Raw genomic sequence first — 11008 nt, forward strand, 5'->3', positions numbered from 1 at the left:
TTATCCTATATTTTCACATATATAACATGTAATGACTGGTCATTTAGGGAAGGAGGTGGAAAGAAGGAGGGGGAATGTTGGAACAGGAGGTTTCGCAAGGTTCAGTGTTGTAAACTTGCCCCTTCATATGTTTTCTACATAAAGAGGTTTCCTAAAAAATATTGTTAAAAGAAAACTTCCGCATAAAGCCTGAGCACAATCCTCATCAGATGAGCAGTTGACTTGCTTACCTTGGCCAAGGAGACCTCATTGTGTCATGCCCATTGTGACACGCCTGAGAACACCCAAGGTTTTCTGACTTAAAGGTGATGTTCTCTCCCCAACCACCCAGTTGGATCCTGACAGCAAAGGGAGTAGTACGTGAATAGAAGAATGGATGAGTGGACTAATAGACTGATAGACTAGATACATAGATTATTGGTGATGGATGGATGGGATAGAGAAGATAAACAAATAGATTGAATAGATACACTTAATGCATAGTTAAAAAGATAATGATGGATAGATAAGTGAAAAGATAGATTTATAGTAGAAAAGTTTATAGGTAGAAAAGTGATTTATAGGTAGAAAAGAAATTTTTAGATTAAAAAAAGGGATTTAGAAGTAGAAAAGAGATTTATAGGCAGAAGAGAATGAATAGCTGGATTAAAATATACATACACCCCCCCCCAAAATATTGCAGTTTGTGGATGGTTTTTCCAGTATATGAAATGGACACATATCTTTCACTTATGCTGTAACATTTTACCTTTTCAGGCAACCTATAAGCCAATACTGAAGCAAAGGATATACTGAAGTCAGAGTGACCAGATTCTGGCGATATTGCTACGATCTACTTAAAATGGGATTTAGATTGTTGTTGGGGAGTTTTGATCTACACTTTGGAGTTTATTGCACTGGTGGGGGGAAGGGAAGAGATGATGTTTCTGAGTTTGATTGTTGGGGAGTTTTGATATCTATACTTTGGAGTTTATTGTACTGGTGGGCAGAAGGGGAGAGATGATGTTTCTGAGTTTGATGTGGTTTTAAAAATAAAAAATGTTTTGTTTTTTTTTCTGTTTCCAAAAGTGTCAAGTTGTCATTCTTTCAGCTCCCACATGATTAGTGATATTTCCCAGTTTCTTCTGTACTATCTGGTGATTACATTTGCCAGCTCGTTAATCCTAAAGAAATACTTCTTGGCAAACTTATTGGGTAAACTACCTTTTTCCCTTATTTCCAGCTAGCCCATACTGCTGATGGGTAAAGCTATGGGCTAAGCTGGCTATCCTATCTGGGTTTGGGAATAAGAGAGGCAGGCAGATTTGTTCTTCTTTGAGATTGTGAAAAAACTGTAAGTAGGACCTTTGCCATCAGAGGCTGGGGACCATCTGAAAGTCTGGGAACAAAGAGGTAGTGGGGGTTAACAAGCAGCAGGGCTGTTGTGTTCTAGCCAGAGAAGTTCCAGAGAAGCTTGGAACTGGCCCTGCTGAAGTCTTTTGGATCTTCCTGGAGGAGCAGAGCAGCCATTCTCCACCAGGAGGGCAATTCAGAATGACAAGGGACTGGCTTAGAGATTTGCATCCAGGTGCTTCCCCTCAGCTCTAGGGGAAGGCTGAGCCAGAAAATAATTGGTGTCCCCACAGGCTTGTGCTACAGCCCCCCATTCCCCCTTTGAAGTTTCTTCTGCCTGACTTGTGCTCATTATAATCTATATGACTGAAATGTCAAACTTCTGTTTCTGAAAATAACCTTTCTACAGAAGCTGGGAACCTAAATCCCCTGGATGAAGAAGAGGGATAGTAAGAGTGCTAGAAAAGCAAATGGGTGCTCTGGAGACAGCTAGATTGGAGATGGGAAAACCCCATCTGATTTGATTCCATAGATAGTGGCAAACGTCAGGTTAGCCACAAAGGATGTTTGCACTGATTGATAAAGCTGGAACAATACCTCTTGGGAATTGATGTACAGGCCCTGGCAAGAAAATGAAACCAAACTAACTCCCAAGCAGGATGCAGCCTTAATTGGCTGAAGGACCCCAGAAGACCCTGGACAAGCCAGTCAAGCCGGCTTCCAGAGCTAGTCCTTAGCTTGGCCTTGGGAATCCTCCCAGGGGGTGGAAGAGGAGGAGGTCTGGATTGCTCTCTGACAGCACCTTCTCATCCTCCATCTTGGGCTTTCCACTTCTGGGCTTGGGCTTGGAGGGTCTCATCTACAGAAAACCACCTTCTTGAGGGCAAGAACTGTTGGAGTTTTTCCTTGGTAGCTCTGCCATTTTTCCACTTCGAATCACTTCCGATTTACCAATATTTATTAAGGAAACAAGCATTTATTAAACTCTTTTGTACTAAGCACTGTGCTAAGCACTTTACACATATTCTCTCCTTAACATCACTGGGAGGTAGGTGCTAACTGAGGCAACAGGTCAGCAAAATAGAGGCGAGATTGAAACAGATCTTGTCTTGTACAGACAACCCTGGCCTAATTAACAAGGGGATTCTAGATCTGCAGCGTTCAATGGGGTGTTTTCCAAATTCTACATGATGAAAGGTACCTGATGAAGCGGTCTGGGGCCTTAACCGTGGCCCTAGCTCCTTCTGCTTTTCAGCCAAACCCTAGGCTCCATCCCAAGAGCAATATGTGGGCTTGGCTCCCTTTCCCGCTGGCGCTTCTATTCATGTCCCCAGTTTCTGGTCCCTGTGTCTTTTGTGACCATATCATTCATCTGGTAGCTCACCTCATCCATCTTCCTTAGACTACTCAATCAGCAAAGCTCAATTAAACAAGGAGCAAACATACATTACATACTTACTAGGGGTCATATATTTCACTAGACCCTGGAGACATAAAGGTAAAAACAAAATGGTCTTGCCCGCAAAGTTTATATTCTATTGGGGAATATGATGTCAACAAAAAGAACTAGGAAGAAAATCTATGCATAAGCAAGATAATTGTACAAATATTTTTACATACATTGGATTAAGCATATATTTTCACATATTTAACATGTAATTACCTGTCATCTAGGGGAAGAGGTGGAAGGAAAGAGGGGAAAAGTTGGAAGAGAAGGTTTTGCAAGGGTCAGTGTTAAAAACTTACCCCTTCATATGTTTTGTAAATAAAAAGCTTTCCTCAAATAATTTTTTAAAAGAAAAAACTCCATAATACCATGTAGCGTGTTGTCGTCTCCAGAAGCTGCTGGATCACTCTCTGGGAAGAGATCTGCTGTGTCTACTCACATCGCTCAGACAGATTCTTCTTCCTGTAGTGAACTGTTGTCTCCAGGTAGTTGCTGTTAACTCTTGTCCAGAGAAGTGACTCCCCTTCCTGCAGAGAGCTGCATCAAGCCAGACTTAGTGCAGAGTCTTCTCCTTGAATCCTGGCTCTGAATCTCTTCCAGCTCTTATCCTTCTCCAGGCAGACTGACTTTCCAGGCCCACTGTTGCCTCTTTTATCCTCCCAGAGAAAGGGCGTGGCATAATGCAAGGGCTTCTGGGAAGAACCACTTTAGCCAATGAGCTTGCTCCTTCTATCAAGGCATCCTGAGTTCTCACCTTGTAATTGTCTAGACAACCTGAATTCTCACCTTGTCACTGTCCAGACAACGTGAGTTCTCACCTAGTAATCCTAACATCTCCCCCTTTCTTTTGATTTAGAACATAGGACAGTCATGACCTTGAAACCTAAAGCCATCAATATGGGAAGTATTACAGATAATTACATAAATTACATAAGCACATAGTAACATAGTAACATAACACATGCTAGAAGTATATAACATAATCAAATAATCATAAATTGAAAATTTATAAATGTCCATAAATCCATTGTCCATTAGTCTCATCTTGTGTGAGGAAGTCCAATGATTCCTGCTGGTTTTAAACTTCTTTAACAGTCTTTTTATTAGCCATGCTCTTTCGGTGTAAGATGTTTCTTAGATCTTCTCCTTTATTTTGAGGTCTTTCTCTTTTTCTGTCTCTCTCTGATGGACAAGGCGAATATGACTCGTTGGCACCCATCTGATTCCTTCTCCTGCTGAAGAAATACAAGCAAACCCTCTCCCCCAGGCAGTTAACCTACCTGGTCCCTTCCATTCACCACTTTCTGGATCTCTCCACATCACCTGGCGATTATCTAAGGACAGTGGAGCTGCTCGCACTGGACACTGCCCTTCTGGTGGGTTATAAAACCTGTCTGCCGGAGCCAGTGCATCTTTGTCAAAAATTAGAAAATTAATGGTATAGAGAACTAAATTTAGAAGTTCTCTAGGGTTACCTGTGGCTCCCCCTTTCTTTTGTTTTTGGAGGAGTGTCTTAATATCTCTGTTTCTTCTCTCTACTCTTGCCTGCCCTTGAGGATTAAAGGGTATGCCCGTGGTATGTAAAATCTTATACTGTGCACAAAAGTGTGTAAAATGTTTGGACGTATATGCAGGTCCATTGTCTGTTTTTATTGCTTGTGGCACACCCATAATTGCAAATGCTTGTATAAGGAATTCAGTGACCACTCGGGCTGTCTCTTTTGCTGCTGGCACTGCAAATGTGAATCCTGAAAAGGTGTCTACCACGACATGGATAAAAGATAGACGACCAAAAGATTTATAATGGGTCACATCCATTTGCCAGATTTCATTGGGTCTCAAACCACGAGGATTCTTCACTGGAGGGAGTGTAGGAGCATGGCAAGGAAGACAAGGTGTACAGCTTTTTACTATGCTCCTAGCTTCCTCTCTTGTGATTCCAAATTGTAAACGTAAAGCTCGAGCAGCCTGATGATATTTAGAATGAGATTCTTGTGCTTCCTGAAATAAAGGACTACTGGCTAACATGGTTAGAAGGCTATCTGCCTTTGAATTTCCAACAAAAATGGGACCTGGGAGTCCACTATGTGAGTGGACATGCAAGATATAAATCTTGCCTGGATGTTTTCTCACTTGCTCTTGAAGTTCCTTAAAGAGCTGATAAATATTAGAGGCTGCAAATTTTATTTGGGCTGTGGCAATTCTTTGTACTACACCTACAGAATAAGCTGAATCAGTAATTATATTTACGTCTCCTGGGTAATAAGTAAGAGCTAGCATGATAGCAAATAATTCATTCTGTTGAGTGGATTGAAAAGGAGTCCTGATTACTCTCTTTATGGTTAAATCATGAGAGTATACAGCACAAATATTTTCTTTGGAGGCGTCTGTAAAGATTGTTGGTCCTTTAAGAGGAACCTTGGAAACCTTTTCTTCAAAGATCCAACGCCAATTATGTAGTAGCCGGGTAATCTTTAATGGAGATCCATGTGCAAAATTTGGAGCGGTGGCCAATAAAATTTGCCATTCTGGGATGGTCTCACAGCATACATTAATTTGTGCGTTAGTATAGAATGTGTATATTTTTTCAGGACTTATTCCAGATAATTGTGTTACTCTCTTAATAGCCTTTAATAAAATCCTAGCCACAAGCACTGGGTAAGGTGTAAGGCTTTGTTCTGGTTGTGCTGGGAGGTTCATCCACTCAATCACTCTGTCTCCTTGATGAAGGACTGCTGTGGGTGCCTCTTTTGTAGCAAAAACTGATATTTCCAAGGGTTTTTGAGTGACTCTTTCAACCACATTTTGTGCTTCTTTTGTAAGCTGGCGTGGTGAATTTAAAGCACTGTCTCCCCTTAAAATGTCATATAGAGGTTGTAGTTGATTGGTAGTTAAGCCTAACACTGGACGCATCCATTGGATATCTCCTATTGATTTTTGAAAGTCATTTAAGGTGTTCAACTTCTCTGTTCTTAAAGAAAGCTTTTGTACTGTGAGTGTCTTAGGATATACTTGATATCCTAAATATTGAAAAGGAGCCTGTCTTTGAATTTTTTCTGTAGCTATATGCAGTTTGTAGTACTTTAATGTTTCCATGGTCCTTTGTAGACATGCTTCTAACATTTGTTCCTCAGGTGCACATCCCAAAATATCATCCATATAATGTAACAATATTACTTTTGGAAAGGCTTTTCTTACTGGAGCAAGAGCAGCAGCAACATACATTTGGCACATAGTAGGGCTGTTTTTCATTCCCTGTGGCAAAACTGTCCATTCATATCTTTTATAAGGCTCGGCCAAATTAACACTAGGCACTGAAAAAGCACATCTTTTCATACCCTCCTTATCTAGAGGGATAGAATAGAAACAATCCTTAATGTCTATAACCCATAGAGGCCATTCTCTTGGCAACTGAGTAGGAGATGGAAGTCCAGGCTGAAGAGTTCCCATAGTTTCCATCTGTTCATTTACTCTTCTTAGATCAGTTAACATCCTCCATTTTTCAGATTTCTTTTTCACCACAAATACTGGGGAATTCCAAGGACTTAGAGAAGGCCGCAAGTGTCCTTGGTCAAGTTGTTCTTGCACTATGTCTAATAAGGCCTGAATTTTATCACTTCTTAAGGGCCACTGTTCTACCCACACTGGTGAATCAGTCTTCCACTGAATAGGAACTGGTGAAAGTGCAGGTAGGCCTTCAACAGCAGCCCTGCCTAAAAACCTGAAGTGCTTATTTGTAATCCTATCTGCTGTAAAATGTCTCTTCCCCACAGATTGATGGGGATTTTTTCAACCACAAAAGGAGTAAAAGCTCCTGTTTCTCCTTCAAATACCTATCTCAAAGGCCTAGCACTAACTTCTGGGGCTATTGATCCTCCCACCCCAGACATATAGCAGACATGTCTGCTTTAATCTTTGGCCAGTGACCGGGCCAATTGGCACCTCTAATAACTGTACGATCTGCACCCGTGTCTACCGATCCTTCAAATGGTATTCCGTTTATATAAATAGTAAGCATAGGTCGGTCAGCTGTCACAGCTGCTGTCCAATATATTCCTGGATTTTGTTCATTGGAGTCAAAATCTAGGCGACTATCACGAGGTTGCTTATTAGGGGTACGTAACAATATGCCTGATGCTACTACTTCTCCTGGTTGATAAATCACACGTTGTCTGCCTGTGTTAGTGACTGGGATATTAGATACACGTTCTCCAGTTTCCCACATCAGTGTATGGATGGACACTGTTTTGTAGGCACTCTCAGAAGGTGAAATGGTCAAGCCTACTGTGCCTGGAGGCAAAGGATCCATAGGCTCAACAGGAACAGATTTCACTTCTCCAGGGAGTATCTCGGTAGTCTCTACTGCACACAAGTCTATTTTTCCTAATTTCAATCCCTTTCTTCCATCTGATTGCCTTTTGGCTGATTGATCATGTCTTAAAATTCTCTGGATGTAACCTCGGCTGCCATCATGCCCCACTTCGGGGGCTGAAGCTGGGCCCCACCTGTCATTTCCCTGTGTCAATCTACATTCGGAGGCCCAGTGGAGGCCCTTGTGACATTTTGGACATGGAGTTTTAGGTCTTCTCTCACCCTGTCTTCTCACTGTATCTCCATATCTACACTGAGCTCTTAGATGCCCAATTTTTCCACATTGAAAACATCGCCGAGTTTCTCTAGAAGGCCCTTGCCAGGAGGGACCCTGTCTTTCCACGTTCATCATTGTCCGGGTGTAAAAAGCATTTGTTCCCACTGTAGCACAGCGTCTTATGATCTCCTCTAAAGGAGCATCTTTGTCTAATCCCCATATAATTCTTTTGCAAATCTCATTGGCATTTTCCTTAGCCAGATGTCTGGTCATTATTTCTGTAGCTGAATTTTCTCCAATAGTTCTTTTGACAGCAGTTTGCAAATGTCCCACAAAATCTGCAAAAGGTTCATTGGGACCTTGCTGTATTTTAGTGAAAGCCTCTCCACGATCTTTCTGTCCAGGAAGGACACCCCAAGCTTTTATTGCAGCCTTAGCAATTTGCTCATATATTATCATGGTATAATTAATCTGTTCTGAATTCTCTCCATACCAACCTTCACCAGCCAAGTGCTCAAAAGTGAATTGTGTGTTAACTCCTATTTCCAAATTGCATCTGTCTTGAATTTTACATAATTCATGAAATTCCACAAGCCATAATAAATTTTCTCCAGGTTCCAGGCATGTCCTTGCTATGGATTTCCAATCATTTGGGGTTAGGACTTCATAAGACAAACCATCTAGTAACATTTTAACATAAGCTGATGTAGCCCCATAAAGGGTACAACCTTTTTTCAAATCTTTAATTTTATTCAAATCTAAAGGTGCATATCTTCTCCTTTTTTGACCTACAGAGTCAATATTTTCAATCACAGGATATGCATGTATAAAATCACTTATATCCTGTCCTTCTCTCTTAGCTTTAACCAATGCTTTTTCTAATCTTGTCATAGGCTTAGGCTGCTTCACAGGCAATTCTGTTTGTGTTTCTGCCTCTTCCCCTCCTTCTTCCTCCACCTCTGAAGGTGGGGTGGATGTGGGCCTGCCAATAATCTGTTCTCTAGGCAGGGTTGAAGCTTCTTCAAGAGAATCATACCATAATTCCTCATTTAAATCCTCTTGCTCTAAGGCAAGATCTTGATCTTTCCTTTTTTCCTCACACTTCCTCCTCTGTTCCTTTTTAAAACTTTTCCTTCTCCAACAACTTGCTTGATAGTTTAAGGTTAATTGAACTATGTTGTAGATATAAAATACTTCTGCAGAAATTGAACGAGGCCCATTTTTTGCATAAAATTTTTTCATTTCAAATCCCACTAGCTTCCATTTATCTACATCTATCTTTTCTTCCTCTAAGAACCAAGGGGATGTGCGTCTTAATGCAGCCAAGAGTTTAGCAATCTGTACCCATGTTACAAGTAAACTCTGCTCCTCAATTATCTTGATTATACTCTCTATAGTACCACTCCTGAATGGGGGTGGAGCTGAGGTTGCTTCTGGGGCTGGGGATGAGTCGGCTGAGGTCCAGGGATTGAATATAGCTAACATCTGCCCCATTTCAGCTATAAGAGATTCCTGGTTTAGCCCTTAACAAGTTAAGTTCCTTATTTATCTATTAGCACGCTCACTTAATCTTTAACAAAGTTTCCTCGTTACTAACAGTTCTGGGTCAGAGAGACTGAGATCTGGATGGGAGGCTTTTCCACTGGAATCAGGACCGTGTCTGTCCCTGTTCGGGCGCCAAATTGCGAAGGTCTGGTCTAGCTCCTCTTGTCAGGATAAGCAAAAGTCCTTGCCCCACGTGTGGACGCCAAATGTAGCGTGCTGTCGTCTCCAGAAGCTGCTGGATCGCTCTCTGGGAAGAGATCTGCTGTGTCTACTCAAATCTCTCAGACAGATTCTTCTTCCTGTAGTGAACTGTTGTCTCCAGGGAGTTGCTGTTAACTCTTGTCCAGAGAAGTGACTTCCCTTCCTGCAGAGAGCTGCATCAAGCCAGATGTAGTGCAGAGTCTTCTCCTTGAATCCTGGCTCTGAATCTCCTGCAGCTCTTATCCTTCTCCAGGCAGACTGACTTTCCAGGCCCACTATTGCCTCCTTTATCCTCCCAGATAATGGGCGTGGGATAATGCAAGGGCTTCTGGGAAGAACCACTTCATCCAATGAGCTTGCTCCTTCTATAAAGTAAACCTGAGTTCTCACCTTGTAATTGTCCAGACAACCTGAATTCTCACCTTGTCACTGTCCAGACAACGTGAGTTCTCACCTAGTAATCCTAACAATACCAGGTGAGCACTATCCTCATCTGATAAGCATTTGCTTTGCTTACCTTCTCCATGGAGACCTCATTGTGTCATGCCCATTGTGACACGCCTGAGAACACCCAAGGTTTTCTGACTTAAAGGTGAGGTTCTCTCCCCAACAACCCAGTTGGATCCTGACAGCCAAGGGAGTAGTATGTGAATAGAAGAATGGATGAGTGGACAAATAGACTAATAGACTAGATACATAGATAAGTGCTGATAGATAGATGGGATAGATAGGGTAAACAAATAGATCCAATAGATACACTCGATGCATAGTTAAATAGATAATGATGGGTAGATAAGTGAAAAGATAGATTTATAGTAGAAAAGTTTATAGGTAGAAAAGATATTTATAGGAAAAAAAGTGATTTATAGTTAGAAAAGAGATTTATATGAAAAAAGCGATACATAGGTAGAAAAGAGATATATAGCTAAAAAAGTGATTTAGAAGAAGAAACGAGATTTATAGGTAGAAAAGAGATTTATAGGCAGAAGAGAATGAATAGCTCCCTTAAATTATACATAGATAATGAAGGAGTCAATGGAGGGTTAGGTAAATCAGTAAATAAATTACTGGAGAGAGAGATCCATTTGGGCCCTCATCAGCATGATACCAAGGGCTGCTGTCATAGATTGAGACTGCCTTCACGTCAGTATTTTATTCTTCAATATTATAGAAGCTAAAATGGTTGCTTTCTATCTGGCTTGGGAAATTGTTGACTTCTCTTTCTTCCCCTCTTCCCCCACGCCCCCCCAAAATTGCATTTTGTGGATGGTTATTCTAGTAGATCAATTGGACACATATCTTTCACTTATGCTGTAACATTTTACCTTTTCAGGCATCCTATAAGCCACTGCTGAAGCAGAGGAGATACTGAACCAGTTGTGACCAGATGCTGGCGATATTGAACGCATCTTAAGCCTCGGGATCGACTTAAAACGGGATTTAACCTGTTCATGAAGGTAAAGCATCTACATAGAGATAATGTACCTGCAGCTTCCCTCCTGCAGTCAGTGTTAATAGGAGATCAAGGTAGGGCCTGGTTGCTGACTAGCCCTATATATATACTAGAAGTACAAATAATCTGGGAAATAGAGAGCCTACACTTGAAAGCAAACAAACAAACAAAAGCAAATTCTTTTAGTTCGGAAACTATTTTCTTTTTCCTCATCCTATGGCTGGTTCCCAGAAAAAAGATGACTTGCTCATATTAGAGGTTTCATAAATGCTTGTTAAATTCAATTACATATAGATGAAGACTTTTTCTAAAATTATAGGCAGCTGGCTGGTTCAGTGGATAACACTGTTGGACCTCCCTTGAATCAGCAACTGATTTCAAACACCAGCTGTAGGACTCTGGGCAAGTCACTTAATCTGTGTTTGCCTCAATTTCCTCCTCT

The sequence above is a fragment of the Sminthopsis crassicaudata genome, chromosome 6 (genome assembly GCF_048593235.1).
Source record: "Sminthopsis crassicaudata isolate SCR6 chromosome 6, ASM4859323v1, whole genome shotgun sequence".
Taxonomy (NCBI): domain Eukaryota; kingdom Metazoa; phylum Chordata; class Mammalia; order Dasyuromorphia; family Dasyuridae; genus Sminthopsis; species Sminthopsis crassicaudata.